The sequence below is a fragment of a genome, unplaced genomic scaffold, assembly GCF_019419815.1.
Source record: "Pyrus x bretschneideri cultivar Hongxiangsu unplaced genomic scaffold, Pyrus_bretschneideri_v1 Contig45, whole genome shotgun sequence".
Lineage (NCBI taxonomy): Eukaryota > Viridiplantae > Streptophyta > Magnoliopsida > Rosales > Rosaceae > Pyrus > Pyrus x bretschneideri.
The window spans coordinates 1,962,307-1,985,721 of record NW_025999779.1 but is presented as its reverse complement, the minus strand read 5'-3'; the positions used below and the strand labels follow the sequence as shown (position 1 = coordinate 1,985,721).

Here is a 23,415-nt window from a genome sequence, read left to right as displayed (position 1 = left end):
TATTAATGTCATGCCTTACTCTATTTATGCATCTATGAACCTAGGTGAGTTAAAAAATGATGGTGTGATTATTCAATTGACCGATAGATCTAATGCCTATCCAAAGGGTGTTTTGGAAGGTGTTTTAGTGCAGGTCATTCATTTAATCTTTTCGGCTGATTTTTATGTGCTTGAAATGGAAGACTCGGTTCATTCTCCACCATTGCCACTCCTACTTGGAAGACCATTCATGAAAACAGCTCAAACAAAGATTGATGTGGCCAAGGGAGTATTAACAATGGAGTTTGGCGGTGATATAATTAAATTCAATGTTTATGACTCTATTAAGAAGCCTAATGATGTTCGTTCTTGTTTTTCCATTGATGTGCATAAGGATATAGGGCAGGAACAATCCACACCTATCAAGAAGAATGCATCAAGAACCACTATTGAAGAGGGAATTGGAGTGGTTGCCCTAAAACCACCTAATCTAGCTGAGAGTAGCCATAGTGACATTGTTGATAGGGCTGCCACTTTTGAGCTTCCATCACAATATGTTTGTAAGTCTCCAATCCCAATTCCAATTCCCATTTCAACTAATAGGTTGTTACCTTCTTTGATGCAGGTACCCAATCGATTTCAAGGTGGTGGGAGCATTTACATGGACTTTAGGAACCAAAACACCACAATCAGGGAGGATCACTATCCCCTTCCATTCATAGAGCCAAACTATGAGAATTTCAAGGAGCATGTTGTGGATGATGTACCCCTCCATGCCGTGGGCTCCAATGAAGCCTAAAATGAGGTATCGTCTGGCTGGAAGACGTTAAAGCAAGCGCTTCTTGGGAGGCAACCCATGCATTTAACAAGGAAAAGATGGAACTTCCACTCCAAACCCAGATTTGCGTTTCTAAACCCTTCTCTTTGCTGCTTTATTTCATCATGCTTAGTTGTTTGTTATTTGTTTGCTTTTCTGTGAGTCGTTGTGTGAAACATTGAGGACAATGTTTGATTTAAGTGTGGGGGATAAACAAGTGTTTTTATGCAAATTTGTGGGATTCTATCACCTATCACTTCTAATGTTGTTTCTCACTGTTTTTAAGTGTTTTTAGTGCATTTTGAGCTGTTTTGGTGTGTGTTTGAAGTAAAAATCCGAAAATTTGAAAAAGAAAAATTGAAAAAAGTGTTTGAAAAAGCCAAAAAGAGTTGTTTTTGTGTGTTTGTTTGTGTCTTAGGGTACCCTCCAACATAATGATGATGATTTGGTTTTTAATGCATGATTGTTAAAGAGAGTTACAAACATGGATGGAAGTTTGATTTACTCTTTGGTTTATGCTTGGTTATAGTTATAGTTTACGAATTCACATGTGATCACAAAGGATAAAATCAGTTTTTGTAACATGCTTGAAGGAAGGAACTCAAACAAACGCTACATCCTTGAGAGACTTGAGCCTCAACGTTTATTTGGAGAGTTATTAATCAGTGCATTCTTGTTTTCTAAAGTCGTTGCATGATCTCATTATTCTTTGCTTGGTTGCTACTTAGAATGCGTTTCATCACTATAGTTCCAAATACTAGAACTCTTACCCGTTTCATTCAAGGCATGAAATTGATTAGCATAACAAATAGCAAGATGAAGTTGTTTGGTAGTCACCACCATAGCCAAATAGCCGAATCCACCCTTGTCATTTGTATTGTAGGATTAGTCCTTTGAGCCTTATTTAGCCTATTTTCTTTGTTAACCACATCCCCCTTACCTAGCCTAGAATAGGACTTTCCATACCCTTGTTCTTGAAGTATAGTGGAGCATGACTTAGAAGGAATTCTTTTTGAGTGACATCATTGCAGAAAACAAGTGTGGGGGAAGGGATTTTTGTGTGTATGTGTGTGCCCAAGTCTTAAAGGAGGCACGGGAAAAAGAAAAAAAAAAGAAAGTAAAAAAAAAGTGTGAAAAAGAAGAAAAAGAAGAAGAAAAGAAAGAAAAGGAGTTGAAAATAAGTGAGAACGAACTCACAAGTGTTGGTTGTTGAAGAAAGGGTCCAAAAAGTTGAATATGGCCCTAAGTTTTGTGTGACTTCCCCTTGGGTGTTCAAAGTTGATTTTTGCATTCTAAAGGGAATTCTAAGTGCCTAATTCATTACTTTGCTCCCTATTGCTTTAAGAACCTTTGTTTATCCTTTACCTTTCTTTGTTAGCCAATACCTTAGCCCCGTTACAACCCTTAAACTTCAATCTTGATTGTTATGTATTTCAATATGTGGAGTTTAAAATGGGTTTGAGCATATGGTATCCCTGGTTCTCACGTCTAAGTAGTGACATTCCATTCATGAGATCATATATATACATGCATTAATAATTCCAGAAAGTGCTTCCTTCGTTTAAAACATATGTGAGTGGCTCGTCTACATGTTTACATCAATCTTCTCACATATACCTAGTGTAGGGAGTGTAGTCAGAAAATCTGAGTGAAAATAGAGAGTATATCCGGTGAGGAATTGAGGGAATTCTCTAAGGCATGTTGCTACATTCAAAATGTTGTTTTAATTGATTAAATGTGAGCACCTGGTGACTATGATTAAGTATGCTCGAGGGTAAGGATTGCTTAAATCTATGTGAGTGGTGATCTTTGACATGTTATGTTTCATTGGAAATCCCTGAGGCAAACGTTGGAAGGTTTAGATTATATGTTTTGTTTCTTTTGTTTGTTTATTTTGCTCGAGGACTAGCAAAAGCTAAGTGTGGGGGAATTTCATAAGAGCATATTTTTGCGACTTAGCTAGCTTATTCTTGTGCAATTGTGTTATTATTTCTTAGTTAATGTAGTATTTCAACTCATTTTCGTGTGTTTGCAGGTCCAAAGGGTTAAAGTACCAAGAAAGTGCATTTTGGTGCATTTTGGAGCAGTTTTGGGTACTAAATGGATAGTTTGTATATGGGCCAACATGGATGGACGAATTTGGAGTTCAAAAGGCTAGAAATTTAATAAGAAGATGAAGAAATTAAACTCAAGACAAAGTGGATAAGGAATTAGCTCAAAAGAGGAAACATTATCCAAAACCTTATCCAACATTATCGAAAATCTTATCTTATCTTATCCTATCCTAACCTAATCTTCTTCCACCTTAATCCTAGCTGCAAATGGACCTAAAAACATGATTTCTAGAAGCCTTATCTAACCCTAAAAGGGTGCTGCACCCTTCCCCCTTTTATCTCTTCTAGAAAACCCAAAATCAGCCACAAAACACCTAGTTTCTAGAAGGCCCAATTTTGGACGAATTTCCTAAACCTTTTTCCTTTTGGATTCTGATTTATAGGGCCTCATTCCTTGTGGATTTGGGTTACACAAATCCTTTTATGAAACTAATTATGTCAAACCCTCTCCTAAGTGGATTTAACTCACTTGTGCCGAACCTAGGGCCCTAATCCAATAAATCTGCTCAGTGTAACCCTAATCTAATTAACCCTAGGACTATATAAACATATTTTCAGCCACAAATTCGTATGAACCCCTTATGCCATTCAGAAAATCCTTGCCGCAAGCCCTAGCCTCCATTCTCCATCATTCACTCACTCCATACACTTCCATATACAACCTGCCGCACTCTACCACCAAAATCAGCCATCATTCATCATCCCAAGCAAGAATACATCGATCATAACCCCCAAAACCATCACCCACAACTTGTGCCACAGCAAGGAAGAAGAAGGAAAGCCCTAGTCGTGCATGCCATTCGACTTGGAATTGCTGGAACGTTTTAGGTGTAATCTTTCTTGTGTTTTTCAATGTTTAATTTCAAGAATCTTTGCTTTGTGAGTATGAGGAACTAATCCCCTCTTGGCTAGGGAGAATTTTGAAACCATGGCTATATTTGCATTATGATTTGATTACTTCCAGTTGTGATTTCATGAATGGTGAATTCAATTTACTTATCTATTTGAATTAAAACTTGTTTGTGTATGTGGGTTGAGAGTGCACACTTAATTTGCATGCATAAATATGATGCTAGGATATAAGGAAACTTCACCTAATCGTTGGGAACTTATATTCATAAGTAGTAAAGGTTGTTAGTCACAATCATGTTAAGTAAATTCTTGGCATAAGTATCATGCGCTTTCATAGTTACAAATGCTTCGTCAACACTTATGATTTTCATAGAATTTAATGATCTTTGATTGTTTCTCTATTATGCGCTTTCATGTAGAGAGCTTTTGAGGAATGATTTGATTGCAATGCGTTAATTCCATTCAATTCAATGACTTAAGGAAAATCTGAGGGTTAATTTAAGCGTACCTAATTAACTTAGGGTGTTGAGGTTCATGGTTCATTGAATAAGCAATTGGAGATTGTTTTGTATGCAAGTATGTCATGTGTAGAAAAAGACCTCCTAGCTAGCCCATCATCCATCTAATTTCACCAATTCGTGCAAATCTGCCTAATTTAAATTCTTATTTTGTTTACTTTATTTTCGTCCAAAACCAAATCCCCCTTTATTTTAGAGTGTCTAACTAGTTAAAATCTGTTTCAGATTGTGTTTTCAAGTGTTTTGAATCAAGTTAGAACCAAAATTTGTCCAAATTTGTGTTTAGAGTCAAATCTGCCCAATTTGTGTTTTTAGGCAGTTTTGAGTGTTTTTAGCTTATTTTGAGTCTTGTGAACTTGTTTTGAGTCTTTTAAGTTGAGCGAAGTGTTTTAAAGTTTAGTTGTAGTTATTTGAGTCAGTTTAAAGTGTTTAGCAATCCCTCCTAATCCCCGGTTTAAGAACGATCCCTACTTACTTATATACTACAATTGTCAAAAGAGGGTTAATTTGTGTGTTAAGTTAATTTTCGCATCAGTAACCAATTATAGAACACCCCACTTTGCCAAGAAGTCTAATGAAGTGACCTCTTTCAGCGAAAAAATCAAAGATTCTTCACTGGCTGAGACTTAGGATAAATAGCCAACCACAGACTCAGAGAGAATCCTCGTCTGTCCAGTCACTCGAGACTCCTAAGGCAAACTAACTTTACAGCTCTAGCCTTGCATATCTAGTTCGTAGCCTTTAGTGGTTGCTTATGGAAAACCTCGTCTATTCAGTTGGTCATCGTCCTTCGACTGTCAACCCAACCTGTCTATCCAGTTAGAATTTGTGATGACGGTTAGTGAGTCAACTTCACAAAAAAGGTGTGCAAAGTTTTCGCACAGAACATTGATTTGTGTGTTGAGTTGAAGGTCCTCTGACTTTGCAACTCCTTAGAATATTATGTTGATATACTTGAAATTATCTTCAATTTCCTCATGGCCAATCCATCCCCCTTATCTCCTTTGAACTCATCAAGTATAAACTTTATTTAACTCATAATCATGTCCAAACCTCAAACGTGATTATGTCCAGACCATTAGAGATAATTGCATGCACCACATATCTAGCCATCACCTCAAAATGAGTCCGTATTGCATGAAACATTAGACTCCTTAATTAGCCCTATTCTTAAGCTCTTTCAAGATAATTTCCAATAGCATCTCAGATTGCACTCTGATTATTAAAACCATAATAATATCTAGAAAAGTTATTAAAAATCATCTTGGTCTTCTTTTAATCTAACGGCTCAAAGCATATGGGATATGGGCCGATAGTGCAAATCAGGTATAAACCGAATAAGACTAATAAGGATATAATGATAAAATTAGAGATGAGTCATGAAAGTAATCAAATGTAATTTAACTTTGATTACTTTTTCCTGTTCTTAACTATTCTTTAGAGACATGTTTGAACATTTGTTTATATCCAGAAATTGAATTGCTCGAACTTTTTGGCAAGATTCTGATGCAGTGCAGGTATTGAATTTTACCCATATCATTCCCAGATGATCAAAACGAAACTTAGATTATATTTTATCACCAAAACTTTGCTTACGAGCGACATAATTAACGTCTTGTTTTTCACTTGAGTAGTATTTGTTCAAATTTTCTCATGTGATGTTCTGGAACAAATGCCCTTCCACTTTGGCAGGATTGCGAATTCAATCATGTTACGATGCTAACTGATTTTATACACTAAGGGGACATTTGTTTGCCCTTACTAACTGTCATTGGACTAGATTGGACTAACTATTAGTCCAGTCCGGTGTTTGTTATCATGCGGGGCTACACTAAAGGTTTCACTAAGAGGTCTTAGTGAGGCCCCCCAAAGACTACGGGATTGCTAGTCCCATCTCCCTCTTCTGCAAGCAGCGTCACGCAAACCCGCATGAGTAGCATCAACCTTCCCTTCTCCATTGACCAAACCAAAAATGGCTGTCGCCAATCTCCATTGTCCCGTAAACCCAGCGCCCTTTTGGCATCTGGGTCAGTGATTTGGGGTCTTTTGCCATATGGGTTGACCTGAACGACGGCAAAAACGGGTCTCATGGTGACCCAAATTCTTTTGCCGACAGCAAAATTGAAAACTTTAGCATGGGTGCAGTGACTTTAGTGATTTTTCTTGACCAACTGTGATTTTCCCTGAAAATACAGATACAAAATCTGAAGAAAAAAGAAAAAGGAAATACAAAGAGAGCGATGGGAGATGGGACAATATACATAGGTGAAATGAGAGAAAAAAAGGGAGGGGAGGGAGACGAGGATGATTCTAGAAAAAAATAATATTAATATATAATAAAATATTAATTGATATATATTAAATTAATATAATATTGCAGTCCTGCTTCTTAGTCTGACATTGCACCAACACTTCACTAATTCAATCTAGTTAAGTCTATTCTAAGCCAGTTCAGTCCGAGATAGTTCGGTGCAACAAACGCACCCTAAACTTGACATTGCACGTTCAACAGCTTTAGAAGAGGATATACCAGCAACAATTGTAAGTTGCTTGACTAAGGATGTTTTAAGTATTGGGAAAATATGATTTCATTGATTAAAGAAATAAGATTACATCTTGAGCATATATACAACTCATTTACGAGCACTAGTAATGAAAGCTCACTCTAACTAGCCAAAACTAACATAACCCAAAATAACAAACTTAACAATATCTAAGTATCATTAACATAATCTTTTACAATATTCTCCTTAACATCCCTTGTCAAACTGAGCTGAGATTTTTGAAGAAAAAGTTTGTCTCAAAGAAGATTGAACCTCAACTTGGATAGAGCTCTAATACCATATTGGGAAAATATGATTTCGTGATTAAATAAAAAGAAAGAGTAGAATTGATCTAGATGAGAATATTCTGATCATTTTCAAATCAGGCCATGTATTTTGGATTCAGTGTTGAGATGCGATTTCTAGAGGCATCAAGAAGAAATTTAAGCAAAGCAGCCGTCGATCCATCGATGATGTCAGTGAGATTGTAGTGGTGGAAAATCGGAGCAAACAAGATACTCTAGATCAAGTAATTTGTAGTTGTGAGCTTGATGGGTGTTAGTGTGAGTTGATGTAATTCGAAAGGAATAAGATGAATACATTGGAAAAGTTTTTATGAGAAAAATAGCTATTATTCTCTCTGCAAAGCACAGAGGAATTTCACTGATTTCATTTATTGCATTTTATCTCTCGCTCCCACACAAGGCGTGCAAGAGGAATAAAATAGTTAACAAAGCTTAGTTGGATCATTCCTTCTAAAAACTGATCACAGTCACTCATCTAGCTAATGGCTAGGATCATTACACATGGCATTCATGGTCTTACATATTTTGTTCTTACACTTGGCAATTCTAAGCACAAATGGATACACAATTAAGTACAACATTATTTACTAATACTAATAAGCTCATGGCATATAGTTCAACACTCCCCTTTAAGTTTTGAGCTGATTTGACTCCAAGCAAATCTCTGAGATAGTTGAATCAATCCTTAGCCAATGACTTTGTGAAGATATCTGCCAATTGCTCTTTTGTAGGATAGTAAACCAGATCAGTGATTCATTCTTACAAAGCATCCTTGATAAAGTGATACCTTCGATCAATATTCTTAGTCTTCTGGTGAAACACAGGATTCTTTGTGATAGCAATTGCAGACGTGCTGTCACACTGCAATGGAGTTGCTTCAGTTTGAAGTTCTCCAAAATCCTCCAACATAACCCTAAGCCAGATTGCTTGTGCAGTCGCCTCTGAAGCACTAATGTATTCTGCCTCAGCAATTGAGAGTGCTACACAGTTTTATTTAACTGAAGCCCAAGAAAAAATCCCACTACCAAAAGAAAAAGCATACCCTAAGGTGCTCTTGCTATCATCCATTAATCCTCCCCAGTCACTATTACAGAAACCAATCAACATAGCATTTTTACCTTTCACATACTCCAGACCATAGTCTAGTGTTCCTTTAATGTACATGAGGACTCTTTTGGCAGTTCCATAATGTTTGTTTGTAGGGCAATTCATAAACCTAGCAAGCAAGTTTGCTGCATACATCACATCGGGTCTTGTAGCAGTGAGATACAGCAAACTCCCCACAATCTTTCTATACTATTCTTCATTTGCTGGACCACTTCGATCATCCTTGCTTAACTTTTCAGTTGCTACCAGTGGTGTAGTCACAAATTTGCATTCATTCAACCTAAATTTATTCAACAGAGAAAAAACATACTTCTTTTGGTGAATAAAGATGTTGGAGTTAGTTTGAATGACTCCCATACCTAGAAAATGGTAGAGTAGACTCAAATTCGTCATCTCATATTTCATCATCATGTCCTCTTTGAATTCTTTCAACATCTCCATGCTACTACTTGTGTAGACAATGTCATTTACATAGATAGAAACAATTATGATATCTTCTTCTCCCCTTGACTTGATATACAGTGTTGGTTCACTAAGACTCTTTCGAAAACCACACTGTGAGAAATAGGTATCAATTTCTCCATACCAGGCTTTAGGTGCCTTTTTCAGTCCATAGACGGCTTTATGAAGCCTATACACTTTATCTTCCTTGCCTTGCACTATAAATCCTTCTGGTTGATCTACATATACTTCTTCCTGTAGTACTTCATTTAAGAAGGCAGATTTAACATTAAGCTGATACAACTTCCAGTTCTTTTGAGCAGCTAATGTAATGAGGGTTCTGATAGTGTCCAGTTTAGCCACTGGAGCATAAGTTTCATTATAGTCCAAACCAAGTTTCTGAGCATAACCTTTGGCAACTAACCTTGCCTTGTTCTTTAAGACTGTGCCATCCAGATTCGATATGGTTTTATAAACCCACTTAACCCCAATAACAGGATGCATTGTTGGTCTATCAACTAATTCCTATGCGCCATTCTTTTTAATCATGGTCAACTCATCATGCATTGCTTTTAACCAGGATTCATCTTGAGCTTATTCTGCATATTTTTCTGGCTCCATAATACACAGATTGCATTGAGCAAGAATATCATCAAGATTTTTCCATTTCAGAGGTGTGTGATCATAAGCTTGAGTGCTCCTTTCATCTTTACTTATACTTTTTGAAGATTCATCTGAAATTAATTGAGTACTGATGTAGTTAGAACCAATTGAACATATGTTTTCCTCGTGTGGAGATAGAGACACATGTGGTGATAGAGTAGTTTCACTTCCACTAGCTTCAATTTTGGGACACATATTAAGTTGCTTCTCAGCATCAAACATTGTCACAGATTATTGAAGATATTCTTTGCAATTCCATGAGGCTTTTTCATCGGAGACAATATCTCTTGATAGAATAAGTTTCTTGGAAATTGGATCAAGAACTCTATATCCCTTTTCATAGGTTGCATAGCCAACAAACACACCCTTGGTGCTTTTTGCATCTAGCTTTTGTCTTAGCTCAGCAGGCACATGTACATAGCACAAAGAACCAAAGATCTTAAGATGTGCTATACCTAGTTTTTTGCCACTATAGGCCTCAAAAGGGGTTATATTTCCAAGTGCTCTTGTAGGACATCTATTTAGAATATACACAGCTGTGTGCATAGCTTCTGCCCAAAGAAAGTATGGCAAACCCCTGTCATGGAGCATTGTTTTAGCCATTTCAATCATAGTTCTGTTATTCCTTTCCACTACTCCAATATGTTGGGGAATATAGGCCTTTGTAAGTTGCCTTTGGATTCCTTAAGTTTCACAGAACTTAGAAAACTCAAATGATAAGAATTCTCCACCTCTGTCACTCCTTAGACATTTAACTTTGAAGCCACTTTGCAGTTCCACCATTGACTTGAACTTTCTAAAACAATTGAATGCATCAAATTTATATATGAGAAAATACAGCCAAATCATCCTTGTACAGTCATCAATGAGTAACATAAAGTATCTGTTTCTAGCCATAGATGCATTCTGCATAAGACCACATAAGTCAACATGAATAAGTTTCAGGGGATAATTTGTTTTCCATGCCTGTTCTTTTGGAAACAATCTCTGTGTTGTTTTCCAAACTGACACCCTTGACACACCTAGGTTGTTTCTTCCAGATATGGAAGACCATGCACCATATCTTTCTCTCTAAGTTGTTTAAGCCCCTTGAAATGTAAGTGACCTAGCCTTCTGTGCCAAGTCCAAGTAGAATGGTCTATGCTAGCTTTCAGAACAAATTGATTGCTTTTCAACAGAGAAAGAGGATAACATCAAATTTCCTTCATCTTAACCTTGATGACAATATTGTCAAGTGAAGGTCCATCAAATACACTACACATGCCTCCTCTAAACAATAGATAATATCCATGCTCATCCATTTGTCCAACACTCAGCAAGTTTTCTTTCAATCCTGGCAAATGCATGACTTCTCTAATGTACTTCTTCCCTTTGTTAGTGTCAAGTTCCAATGAACACATTCCAACATTATTTATTAACACACCAGTAGGCATTTGCACCTTTCCAGCAACATTTGTTCTTATATCAACAAAGAGGTTAGCATTTCCTGTCATGTGGTTGCTACAACCATTGTCTATGTACCAATTACCATTAACATTTGTCTCTGAGATTGCACTATTCGCATAGAACGGATTCCCTGTCACTTCCACTTGGTTTGCAGAATTTGCCTTTTGCACAATCTTTCCTGCAGTGCATTCTCTGACCCAATGACCAAATTTATCACAATTATAACATTTTGGTTTCCCCTTATGCCTACACTCTCTAAAATGAAACTTAGAGCACACTTTGCATTGCGGTTTTCCACCTGCTTGACCCATAGTCTGTGATGAGTTCAAATTCTATGTAGGTGTGCCAAATGGTTTTTGTTGAAACCTTGGCTTTGAATCCCATTTCTTACCCCTTGCATTCTAGCTTTTCTGTGCCTGGTAATTACTAGATTGTGATTACTCTTATTTTGTCCATTACTCACAGATAAGGCGGCAAATGCCTTCTTAGTTACATCAGAAGAGTGTAAATCAAAACACTGCTCTTGACTTTTCAAAATTGCAATCACTTCTTGTAGCTCAACAGTTTCAAGGCATTTAGTATTTTCAATCACAAGACATATAGGATCATAAGCTTTACTCAGACTAATTAACACCTTTTGCACTAATCTCTCATTTGAAAGTGTCTCTCCAAATATTTTCATTTGATTGATTATCTCATTTAACCGAGTAAGCTAACTAGACAGAGATTCACCATCTCGCATCCTAGCATATTCAAACTCACACCTAAGTTTTGAAGTTTAACCGATCGTATCTGATCACTACCATGGTATTCACCATACAACAGATCCCAAACCATTTTGGATGAAACTGCGTTGGTGATTTAAGGGAAGATTTGATCGGACACAACATTTTGAATAATCTCGAGAGCTTTAGCATCCTTCATGAGCATCTAGCAGTCTATTCATCATCGTCATCAACTGTTTCAGTTTAATCAACCTTCTTCTTCTTCTTCGAATCATCCGGGAGTGTAATCCCTTTCTCTACCAATTTCCACAGTCCATGTGACTTGAAAATCGTTGTCATGGTGATCTTCCAGAACTTGTAGTTCTTGCCGGAGAAGATCGGAGTTCGAACTTCTGAACTTCTAGATCCGGCCATTGTGAGCTCTGATGTATCAAAAACTCGTGGCTTTTTTTTTAAATCACCCAATGAACTTCGATTATCTCTATCAGACTGAGATGAGCTTTGTTGAAGCTCGGTTTTCCTAGTTCCGGCGACGTTTCAATCTTACAGTTTACGCCCAGCTAGAGAGAATCGAACCTGGCTCTGAGGCCATGTTAGTGTGAGTTGATGTAATTCGAAAGGAAGAAGATGAATGCACTAGAAAAGGTTTTATGAGAAAAATAGCTACTATTGTCTTTGCAAATCACAGAAGAATTTCACTGATTTCATTGATTGTATTTTTATCTCTCTCTCACACAAGGCGTGCAAGAGGAATAAAACAGTTAACAAAGCTAAGCTAGATCATTCTTTCTAGAAACCGATCACAGCCACTCATCTAGCTAATGGCTAGGATCATTACACATGACACTCATGACCTTACATATTTTGGTCTTACACTTGGCAATTCTAAGCACAAGTGGATACACAATTAAATACAAGATTATTTACTAATACTAATCAGCTCATGGCTTATAGTTCAACAATGGAAACCATAGATCCAATATTCTAAATCGTAATAGAAGAGATTGAAGTAGTATTAGAGGTGTTAGGGCTTGGATTCATGGTTGGACAAGGATGAATCTAAGCTGCAGAATCAGATGAATAAGAAGCAGGTGGCCATTTCCAAGACCTAGGGTTTGCAGAGGCAAGCAAAGGATGAAGATCCAATTGAAGAGGATGAAAATTCGAACTACAGAAGGAGGGAAGTGTGATTTGGATCGGGTCGCTAGACAGAGGCAGGTGATACCATGTTAGAAATATATGATTTCATTGATTAAAGAAATATATAACATTACATTTTGAATATATATACACCACATTTACACACAGTAGTAATGACAATTTCTAAGTCTTATCTTTAACAGATTAATTTACAGTATTCCCCTTAATATTAAGAACCCCTTAAAGCCTAAGATTCCTCCAAACTAAGGAGCATAAAGCAAGCAAGATTGTCAACCTCGAGCCCCGTGACTACTGCAGATGGAGGACCACGGCGACGCCTTTGCTCCATCTCTTTAACTGCATCAGGGTTCCCAGAAAGCAGTGTTCCAAAGATCCATCAATCCGGTTCCGAACCCAACCTTTCAAGCCTAATTCAGTTGCATTCCCCACACTGCAGTCCCCGTAAAACACACCCTGCACTCTCCCCTTTATCACCAGCCTCACCTGCACATCCAAAACCAAAAACCGATTACTTAATAAATAAAAATTCCATTCACAACTGTAAATTAAGAGACACCCATCACTTCAAACTGATAAAAATACTAAAAATCAAAATTTTACTTTGAGAATAGGTAACCATTAAATCAAAGATGAAAGAGGAGGTGGACGAGGTCTGCGCAGAGAAAAAAGATGAGGACGAGGAAGAAGAGGAGGATAGCAAAGCGAAATAGGAGAAGGAAGAGGATGACGGAGAGGATTATGGCGATTGGGGACGACGAGTCTAAGAGCAGGAACACCCGCATCTGATCTGATGGATGGTTGTGGCTCCGACTTCGAGATCTGAAGAATGTCAATGGCCTCCGTCGGATTGCTTATGCCATTCAATTTTCTTTGCGTTGAATATTTATCCATGTCACATCCACAGTGTGCGTGTGTTTCTTCAGGAGGTTTCCTAATAATCCCGCCCATATTTACTACAAGAAGTGGAGATCTTGGGTCGTTTTGCATTTGCAAATGATGATGCCTCCGACTCTGAGGGATCATCAAGTTTGATTTCAATGCAGTATTTTGTTACTTCAGGCCCAATTAAGTTCCTCCGACTAAAAGAAAATTGAAAGGTAAATAACTTCAGCACTTTCCTTTTCATTTTTTTTTTTAAAGAATTTTAACGAAAAACTCCTGGTATTGTTCACTTTAACAAAAAAACTATATTTTTACCCTAAAAAGTTAATCTTAGTACTATTTATTTTATTCTTGTTGTTAAAACTCAAAGTTTTCAAACCTTTTTCATTATTATTATTTTTTTTTTGGCCTAAGTTACTTTATTAACAAAGCACAACAATTACGTAATAGAAGGCCCATATACCATAACAACACATGCAAAAGAATGGACCTTGAAAGTAACCCAAGAGCCCAAAACAAAACAACACTGAAATAAACCCAAACAACTTCCTTTCTACTGACGCCATCGTAAAGCCACCACTTGCCGAAAGCCCAACCAAATAGCACCTTAGAGATGGAAAGAAAGTAGATTCTGTCCTCCATCAGAGAGCATCTCGTAGATAGCGACCACCAGGTTAGGAAAACCAAAGAAGCTCGTGGAATTACCACTAGCAACACTGTCAAAAAAGGCAGACAGAGAAAAGGTGGTGGTGTGGCCACCCGAGCTGGTGTGAACATCGGACTTTACGCACCATTTCATAGGAGGACCGCACCAAATCGCTGTCAAAAGTGATTGCAGAACGGCTCTGAGATGAAATCCATGGAAGACAGAAGAGGGGCATGCAAATGAAGGTATGGATGTAGGACAAGCAGATGGAAGGTAGATATGCAGATGGATGGATAGGCAATGGGAAGATCGGATCTGAGGCAGCAAGAGGCAATGGAAAGGCAAAGCAGAACATGAAGGAGAGTAGGGAGAAAGTAACAGAAAGTAAAAAAAGAGAAGGCAAAGAGGAAAAGAAGGGGTTGCCACCGGCCCTAAACTGAAATAGCGCCGGCGGCTGAAGGAGAAACTTTAGTTTTGTTGCTGCTCTCACTCAAGGAGAGACCTTAGTTTCCTTATGCACTCATTCTTTTGTTTTTGTCATTGGCTTTTCCATTAACTTATTCAATCAATTGGCTAGAAAATGTTCCGGGGAATTTCCACCGAATGTATACAACTGTGTTGATATTTCTCAACAAATGAGCACATGATTACAGCAATGTGATAACAGAGATAGACACGTTATTGTATAAAGAAATTCTTTTTATATTTACATTTAGTAGAACAATGCTTACAACCATTATTATTATAGTCTATGATATTTATTTCTATTTGGAAATTTTTTAAAATGTCGTATGAACTTGTACACCTTTTTCAGTTTGTCATATAAACTAAAATTTTAAGCAATTTGTCATATCAACTTTCTGAAAATCATCGATTTGTCATCTTATCCTAACTCCATTAAGTTTTTCAGCCAAAATTAGTCATGTGCGTCCCACATGACTTGTGTTTAGGTTTATTTCTACTATTTTAAGATCTTTTTACAAGTTCTTTATTTTTCTTTAGTAAAACCTTCTAAATTTTGTGTTCAATGGTATTCATGCGGATCGTTGTATTCGACCAACATATATGCATCTACAGCTCCAATTTTGGCACTAAACCTCCACCCGTTTCTCATATAACAAAGTCCATATAAAATTCGATTTCATGACATACTAACTGAACACACCCACTTGTGTATCTTAGCATATTTTGAGCAACCCTACGAGAATGCAATGCATATGATCATTTTATTGTTACCATATAAAAATATTGTTCCATTGCTTAATTATGTTCAAAATCAAAAACACCAAATACTGAGGAAAGATTGCTTAAAGTTCACAACCTTGTCTTCATAAAATAATAATAATAATAATTGACATTAACAAAATGTCTAAATGAAGAAACCCTAGAATTGTTTTGATCAAATGCAACTTACTAGAAGGATGTGGAGTGTCAAAATGACATAAATAACCCTGAACACGAGTCATGTACCACACACATGACTTATTTTGGATGAAGAACTTAATGGAGTTAGGATAAGATGACAAATTGCAAAATTTTAATTTATATAACAAATTGAAAAATATGTACAAATTCATATGACATTTCAAAAAATTTTCCGTTTCTATTTTTAAGCGAGAAATTTCAAATTCGGCTCTTACAAGTTCATATGACTCATTGTGACCTAGCCTTGTATAAAAAAAAAAAAAATTAAATTTATTTTGCGAAAGACCCATGCTTACAAGCCATAAGTTTATTTTAGTTCGGGTGGCCTTCTTCCTAGAAAATAAGAAGGTCTATATGAAGCCTAAAGGTAAAAAGGCTTGGCCCAAAAAGTTTGAAATGAGCTCATGTTTTAGACTTTCGGAGCCCATCTCACTCCACCTCCGGCCTCACCTCCCGAACTTTAATGAAATCATCATATAATTTTATTTGGAAAATGTTATTGGAACTCTAAAAATCTCATTATACATTTCTTATAAGTGTATTTTTTCCCTAATATAGAAAGTTTGAAGTGTAGAATGAGATTTTTCAAGTGCTAATAACAATTCTCTTTTATTTAATGAAAATGACTTAAATTTATTTGAACAAAAAATCATCCTGACTTTAATTTTAATGAAAAAGACAAAAGTTTAATATAATAATAAAAAAAGTAATAAACCTGCAACGCAGGACTCCTCGTCATTCACACACACTATTTATGAAGCTGACCGGTACTACAATATTTATGAAACTGAACGGTATTACAGTATTTTTGAAACTGAACGGTACTACATTATTTCTTCAATTGAACAGTACTACACTATTTTTGAAGCTAAATACCATTTTTGAAAACTCAAGACTAATAATTTCTGAAACTAAGCACGAATATTAACCTATTTCTAAAATTGAACTCGGAAACTACACTATTCTTAAAACTGAACACATATTCATGCACGCATATGGGGTGTTCTTCATTGTAAATACAAATACAAATTTGCGTTTTCTTCCAATTTTTTGGGTGCTTATTGAATTTCATCTCATTTACATGCATATATATATATATATATATGTATATATGTATATATGTATATGTATTGGGGATTAGAGCATATAAATTTACTGATTTGTTCACTAATTATTATTTGGTGTAGGGAATGGGTACTTTGACTCTCTTTGCATCAGTTCCCGCATTGAAGCCTCCATGATGTGTGGATTCGGTATGTCCTTCCGTTTCTCAGTACCACATAGAGTGTTCTTCTTTGGACTCCATCGGATTGCTCTGGGAACACTCCATGTGTTTCCGTTTTATCTGTCAAGCCACGTGTTTCGTCTTTGGAGTAGGATTCTCTTTCCTCCTAGTCTTTCTCCTCTTCCCTCCTCTCTTATTTGAACGGTTACGTTTAAGCCATGTCAACGTTTTGTGTTATTTTTTTAATACCCAGAAGAAGACAAAAACCTATTTGTGAGATGAAATTAGGAGAGGAAAGGGGATGGGAATAAGAGGGGAGATAATCCTACTCCTTCGTCTTTTAGTGTGGATTATGATACAGATAAAACGGAAAGAGTAAAGAAAGGATCCTTCTTCAACTGGCTTTACTTTTCTATCAACATCGGTGCTCTAATATCGAGTTCTCTGATAATCTGGGTTCAAGACAATGCTGGGAGGCGTTTAGGATTTGGTATACCCACTTGTTTTTCACGAGCTTTTAATTGGATTTTTCTTTTGTATTTTTTTTTCTTTCTTTTGTTCTTATCGTTAAATAAAGTTGTAGAATGGCTTTTGATTAAAATTTAAAGTTTTGAAACCCTTTTTATTAGTTTTCCTAAGTAAAAATTGGTGTGTGCATAACACTATCTTATACCTTTAGACATTTATGATATCTTAACTTACATGAAATGAATATTGAAATTATTTCAATTTTTGGCTTTATTGTGTTTACTAAAGTATGAGCATTGAAATTATTCCAATTTCATACTACACATGCATTTACTAACACAACAACAATAAAAAAGCCTTATCCTACTAAAAGGGGTTGGGTATATGACAGAACGTCAATGGGCTTCGTTTTGCATCATTTGTATGTCTTCGTTTCATATGTCCAAACCACCTTAACCAATTTTCTCCCAATTCGTCTTCAATCAGCCACTCCTGCTTTACCTCGTATATCTTCGTTCTTAATCATGTATTTCCCGTGTGCCCACACACCCAATGAAGTATTCTCATATCTGCTACACTCATTTTTTGCACGTACTGAAGCTTGACTAGCCAACATTTCGAGTCATAAATTAGTGTTGGCCTTATTTTCGTCCTATAAAATTTTTCCTTGAGTTTTAGTGGCATATAACTGTAGCACAACACATCTGATACAATCTTCTACTTCATCCATCCAGCTTGTATTCTATGATTGAAATCTCCATACAATTTTCCATTCTTTTTTGCAAGATAGGTCCAAGATAACGAAAGCGTTCACTCTTTGGTACTTCCTAATCTCCAATCCTCGTCCCTATCTCACTTGGACCCCCATCCCCCCTGAATTTGTAGTCTATATACTCTGTCTTTGACCTACTTAGGCGAAAACCTTTATATTCCAACACTTCCTGCCAAAGATTCGAAATGCATTTACTAACACAAATCGAGTAAAATTGTGGGTCCCAAACTAAACTCCATAATACCCTGATGTAAAATTTGAATAATTTAGTGGGGGTGGGGGTTATATATTTACATCTTGATAGGGGAAACCTGGGAGATAGATATTCATTGAACTTCAAGCACAAAGAAGGGCAAAACTATGTCTGACATTGTCAATTCGCAAGACTCTGTCTACTCAACAAGTCAATTTGTTTCGATTCACATCATTTTCTTGTTTGTGTCAACGATTTCATTGTTATAACATATTGTATCTGGTATAGTGGAATAGTTGTTATATAGTAATATAAGTACTGTTATATCATTGTTTTCGTTAGTCTGTTGATATCAGTCTATTGCATATTGAATATATTTTCCCTAACATTGTTTTCTTTTTGTCTTAATTATTTTATTCATACATAAAAAAGGTTGGTAGAATTCATTCATGCTTTGCGAACTTTGACCAATAAAACTAGTATTTTCTCATCTTTAGGGTTTGGTAATATGATCTAGATCTTGTGGTTTTGTCCTGCTGTCGTAAGAAAGTTCGTTAATTTTGAATTCAACAGAATGCATGGGAAGGTTGAAGACAAAGTTACCTGCGCAGATGATGAAGATTATGACTGCAAATGTTTAAAACTTGCAGGTATTGTCCGATTATTTGTGGAGGGATTAGTTGCATGTGAGAATTTATTTGCTAATATTTGAAGGACTGGTGACTAAATTTAGCAAATACTTTGCAATGTTCGGTTTAAATAATTGTAGGTTCATAATTGCTTTTAGTTCTATCAATGTTCAAATCAGTCATATTAATACTTTTATGACCATTTTTTCAACATTTCAAACTTGATTTATTAAAACGGAATTTTAACGAAAAATTCTCGTTACAGTTTACTTTAACGAAAAATCATATTTTTACATTAAAAAGTCAATCCTGGTACTATTCACTTTACATTTTATTTTATCCTTATCATTAAAACTCAAAGTTTTCAAATAAATTTCATTAGTTTTCGTTTATTAAAAAGATCACATTTACAGCGACTTAAGTGCAATGATGGGCTTCCTACAGTGTTAAGGAATCTTATATGCTTACCTGCAAATCACATGAAAAGAAGAATTTTGCACACATGAATTGAAATTGTGATCTGTATGAAAGGAGTGATAGCACCTACATGCATGCATAAGCACTTACTTATGATTAAAATTTTGACTTTTAAAGGCGGAAAGCATTAAGCTTGCAAGTTGCTGCACATTCACGTAAAGCCACACACACACACACACACACACACACACAGAGACACAGTGCCTTTTATCACATGCTTTTGCGTGTAACAATTTACTTTTTTACATTTTATTTTATTAATTAAAAAACTGAACTTACATTTTAAAAGAATAAAATAAAAATAAAAATAGCCATGTGTTAGTAACTACTCCCTCCTCTCCGTGAAGTTGTTTTATTTTGTATTGGCTTTTGTATTTTAACAGTTTTTTTTCCTTTTTAATTTAATTGTATTCTTTAAAACATTAAAAATATAAGGCATTTTACGACTTTTGAAAGCTTCATCATTTTTGTCTTCTCACTTTATATGTATAAACAAACTAGCAATTCAAAACATGCAAACATGTGGAGAATATAGAAATTTGAAACAAATGGAAAAAAGGTTTAATTTATTTTAATATTATGCTAAATTACTATTTTCTCTTTATTATGTAAATGTTATTTGTTAATGATATAGGAAAGAAATTAGGTTATTTCACATCAGTGAAATTTAAGAAGGAAGCGTGATCAATAAAAAAAAGTGATTGGAAAATTGGTAATTCACATGGTAATAGGTTATTTGTAGCTGTCATATCCCGAAAGTTGATGTTTTGGACTTTTCGTATTATCTAGATTGACGCAACTTTGGTTTGTTATGTTTGTTTGGACCACTAATATATGAATTCTAAGAGAAAGACGAGATTTACAAGACTTGTTATACAACAAGGGTGGGTGAATTATGTTGTTTACCATGTTTAATTTGGATTTTAATATTTTAGGTTTTTTTTTTTTATATTTTATTTTTTTTTCCTTTTATATTTGAATTCCTAGGGTTTCTAAGGTTAAGTTACATTATAAATAGGCTGGCCTTATGTTTTGTAATCTTTCGACTATTACTCAATAAATATGAGTTTTTTCCCTTTTTTCATAGTGAATTCTAGTATGTGTTAGTTGCTTTCTACCGAAGGATTATCATTTGATTCTCTTTATTATATCCCGCTGCCCCAATTAAGAGTAAAACAAAATGAGAACGTGAATGCTATTTTAGAAATAGGACCGTCAAGGTATGTTCTGTTAATAATAGTGTAGATTAAATACACGAACGTGCATACCAGGTAATTGAATCTAGGTTGGCAACGTACTAAAGTCTTTGTCTTCTTTTTACACAGAAAAAAAAATGTTGCTAAAAGTCTTCCATGCTTTGTGAAAAAGAAAGCATGAGAGAATTCAAAGTTTCAGTCTCAATAGATACAGTGCAATTGAAGAATTCAAAGTTTCAAACAATTCATCAGGCGAAACTAGTGGCTGCTTAATTAACACAAATAAAACGATGTTTTTCTTTCACTTTTTCATCAACCAAGCAAAGGCTTAATGTACCGACTCAAAAATTTATTCGGAAGCTAATCACGGTGATAGGCCAAACATAAAGTCATGGTTAATTTTACGCTATTATCCAAAATAAATTTCCTTATATTACAATCATTCACAATATTTATTTTGATTACTTTATGGCTGCATCTAACCTCCTCGTTAGACTACTTACGTACCCTCGAATAGGATCAAGCTATTTGTAGTTCGCCGTCAAATTTAAATTGTTTACTAAAAATGTTCAAGTGGCGGATATGTTCAATACTAGATTCAAACAATCGAATCACATCAAGCGAATATCAAATATGAAATCAAAATATTGAATTTAGCTTAAAATGGCAAAGTTGGCCCACTGGCCACGTGTCATCGCACACGGTGGTTTTCAGCGAATGGAAACCAATTTTCCGACTAACTCCAAAAATTACTAAACTTCACAAATTTGTAGTACACAACAGGAGGAAGAATTTTTATACCTAGGCCAAAATCCAACTCGGCCAGGAAACACCTGAAACTGCTCTCGATCCGTCGGAAACCCTAGAAATGGGTGGTTGTCGATTTGTCTCCATTGATGCTCCAACGCCCTAACTAGTGTTTGGGCCTTGCTCCTGGGTTCAAGGGGAGTCAATTGGTGGTGGTGGTGGGTATGGTGGTGATCGGAGATGACGAATTCATCGTCGGGAAACTCAGAACCCTCATGGATCCATTTCTCTTTTCTCCTGAAATCGTGATCAAACCGGGCCAAATTTGGGAGGATGATGTTCGTGACGAAAGAAGTTCAGAAGTGATGGTGGCGATGATCAAATCGCCGAGACAACGCTGAAACCAGGTCGGTGAACCAAATCCTGATTTGGAAACGGGTTAAATGATGACCCGGGTTGGCTACTCATTCCTTCTCTCTAATTTCCCTCATTTTCTCTCCTCTTAATTGGGCACCCCCTCCTTTCTCTCGTTTCCCTCTTTCTTCCCCAATGCCAACCACACACGTGGCTTCCCTCCAAAGGAAACTTCTCCCACATTTTCTGGAGCCTTCCAGAAAATGTGCTTAATTTTACCATTTTACCCTTGCCTTTGCTTGTTAATTTCTCCTTTATTATAACTTTGATTCACGAACGGCTTTCGCCTACGCGCTTATGGGATCTACCTCTATCCAAATATGCCAAGTAATATGGCAAAATATATAAGAATAAAATACGTCCCCGTATAATTCTATTTAGCCAACTAGGGGCATTTTCATCTTTTTAACTTACCAAATAAATATATGCTATAAATATAAATACGTTGTAACTCCGAATATGACAATAAAATACATAATTAATAATAAAATCCAGAAACGGGATTTCACATTTCCCTTCATTTGGATTTCGTAATCATCAATTAATTTGAATTTCATAACTAAATCACATATTTAAAAATTATCAAGGTATTACACTTAAGGATCTCATGATGCCTAGAAAGTCATACGAAAAACTAACTTCAAGTCATATTACACTACTACAAAACTACCCATTACTGGCACAAATAAAAACGACAAGAAAATGTTATTACTGTCAGATATTAGGTAAAATCCGACAGGAAATAGTTGTAGTGGCGAAAAAATGAGACGACATGTTTGCGTGCGTCAGAAAAAGTCTTAATCCACCAGGGTATCTCGTGTCAGATACATACAACATTAATATGCAGAGAGGCACGAGCATTCGAGTTTTCCTTTCCCTTTTTGACCCATTCAATGGTTGTTTTAGGTGAGGAATCTAAGTTATCAAATGTAGTTAATGTGTATATTGCCAAGTTGCCAGAAATGTAGTTAAGCTTTCGCAAAGAGAACCATTATGTTGTACCAAATTGTAGGGCTTCTTTTGTGAGAGAAAACCCTCCAAAAAATGGCACATGCCACTTAATGTGGTGCGCACACGGTATTCTTTAGTAAAAAGTGAAAGAAAAGTTCGTTCTGTACTCACCACCCGGCTGCTTGGTTTGCAAATTTCGACGATCTCTTCTTTTGTAGGCGCATTCTTGCAGGGATTGTTTTGTATGTTGGGATTTGCTTGCTAACTAATGACGTTTAAAGTTGAGATTTGAGGTAGTAGCATTTCTCCATTTAATCACATCACATGCTTTGTTGACAACTTCATCTTCCTAAAAAAACTTGCATCTTATCCCAGACTTACAGCTCACAAACAACTTCATCTTCCTTAAAATACATGAGTATAATGGAGACTATTAGATATATGGATGTAGAGAACATGCTCATTCTGGGTTGAGCATTCATACATATATTTCTAAGATCTGTGGACATCGTGGTTGCCGCTACTCATTTTTCCTGCAGATCTAAAGTCTGACGTTGCTACCGTTCCTTGTGTTCGCCATCATCTCCGGTCATCGTCTACAACATAAGCTCACATACTAGGTTCGAATTTCACTATTGCATTTATGCTGGAATTAAGAAATTAATGAGGAAACGAGATTGATGCTTCCAACCTTTGTGCGTCGGCAAACCGAGACGGCT

General features: G+C 36.0%; 1 long non-coding RNA gene and 1 other non-coding gene across 2 annotated transcripts; both read right to left on the bottom strand.

Moving 5' to 3' along the window:
- Nucleotides 1–12,737: 12,737 nt before the first annotated feature.
- On the bottom strand, nucleotides 12,738–14,578 carry LOC103965487. The gene is made up of 2 exons (XR_670052.3): nucleotides 13,272–14,578; nucleotides 12,738–13,154 (listed from the first exon to the last, which is right to left on the bottom strand). It is a non-coding gene; the product is annotated as an uncharacterized LOC103965487 (long non-coding RNA).
- Nucleotides 14,579–22,760: 8,182 nt separating this feature from the next.
- Nucleotides 22,761–22,877, bottom strand: LOC125469810. The gene has a single exon (XR_007252080.1). It is a non-coding gene; the product is annotated as a U5 spliceosomal RNA (small nuclear RNA).
- Between the last annotated feature and the right edge of the window lie 538 nt (nucleotides 22,878–23,415).